Source organism: Cariama cristata, unplaced genomic scaffold, assembly GCF_000690535.1.
Source record: "Cariama cristata isolate BGI_N322 unplaced genomic scaffold, ASM69053v1 scaffold5121, whole genome shotgun sequence".
NCBI classification, from domain to species: Eukaryota; Metazoa; Chordata; class Aves; order Cariamiformes; family Cariamidae; genus Cariama; species Cariama cristata.
In genome coordinates, this window is record NW_009597426.1 from 77045 (window position 1) to 78784 (window position 1740).

Here is a 1740-nt window from a genome sequence, read left to right on the forward strand (position 1 = left end):
CGGCTCTGGGGAAGGATGGGCAGCGTGGGCAGAAGGTGGTGTTGGGTGTGAGGGGGCAGCGCAGGGACCAGCACCTCAAGGCTGGTGCTCCCCAGATGCCACCACAGCTCTGTTTTCCAGTCAAGGGGCCTACGTATTCCCCTTCCCACCTGCCAGACTTTAAGGTGTAGGGTGTTTCTTAATTTTTGTCATTTTTACCCAAATTGCAGCTCTGTCAACATCCGCTGGGGTGAGGGGAGGTCTGTGGGAGAAGCAGGAAGGGCCAGCCCCAAAGTCACCAACGTCACCGTAAAAGTAAGTTCCTTTGGGCAAATGAAATGACCTTTGGGCTCTCGGTGACCTTATCACAACCATCAGGCAGAGTAATTTATCATGGTGTCCTGGAATTTCAAGTTAATAAGTGGCAAATCACTCGGGCTATTTTGTATTGCTAAAGTTCACAGTTGGGCTGCAGACCAAATATGGTCATTTGGCTTCGGTGTCAATCCAGTGGTGATAAGTGTCCTGGCGTGACCCTCTGGAAATTCATTATAATTGAAGGTAAAAGTATGTGGTGTGCAAGATATATGGTATGTTTAGAATCAATAGGGTTGTCTTTGACACTTAATCTCTATTTATAATTCTGGAAGGTACATGTTCTACTTAATAAATTACCAGGGTAGAATTCCTTTGCTGGTATAGGATTCTGGTAGGGTTTTCTTTTTCAACTTAATATGTCAGTATTGTTCAAGTAGTGGTTTAAAGTGTGAAAGCCTGCCCGCTAAAGCAGTTCAAGGAAAAATGCCTCATCATGTTTTCAGTTTCTTGAACGAGGTCACTTAGCTGAGATATAGGAGAGCACGCGGTAATCTGAAATAAAGGCTTTGACACATGATGATTAGATAAGGCTCTGAAGTTACCCCTGCATAAAGATTTTGCAGCTACCAAATAAGGAGGTTTTGGTAACAATAAGTACACCCTTATTGTTAGCAGCTAAAGATGTAATTAAAATGTGTGTAACATATGCATTAACTTTGAGTAGAGTTAAGCAAGTATTATGTAAAGCTGTTAACAGGCAAATAGGTCTTGCTTTATAACATTTTGAATGCCAGGAGTACTTGTTCCTGCGTTTATTCCAGGTTGTGCAATGAAGCCACTGAAGAGTGACGGGCAGCTGCCCGGAGGGGTTGGTTACCCCTGTGCTCACTGAGAGCCGCCGTTTGCAAACTGGGGTGAGCTGAGATCTTATCCCTGCCCTGGGGGGTGAATTTTGGCATCTGTATGTCATTGAAGTTGCCTTCTGCTTGGGACATAGTGAGGCATTCCTCAACAGCAGGTCCCACGGATGGGCTGTGGGGCCATGCTGGGTTCGTGGGGTACCCGCCTGCCCTGATGCTCTCCCATGCCCACGGTCCCCTGGGGATTGCTCATGGCATCGTGCTGCAGGGTCAGCACTGCGTGAGTGGAAATAGATGGGGACAAGTCACCCTGGGAAGATGATTCATTTTGGCAAAGTGGCATGCCGTCACTTGTTATGGTTGCAAACAATCTCACCATGCTCCCTGGGGATTCATCAGTGGAGAATAACATGGAAGCCTTTCATCTGGTTGAGCAACGCTGCTCCTCAGCTTGGTAAGGTAGAAGCTTCAGTTGTCCACAGCTACCCTGGCCTGAATCCAACCAGAGCTTCCACCTGCCTATGGAAAACAAGACAGTTTATGTGAAAGTCTCACTGCCTCATTTCTGGGGACACAGGACAGC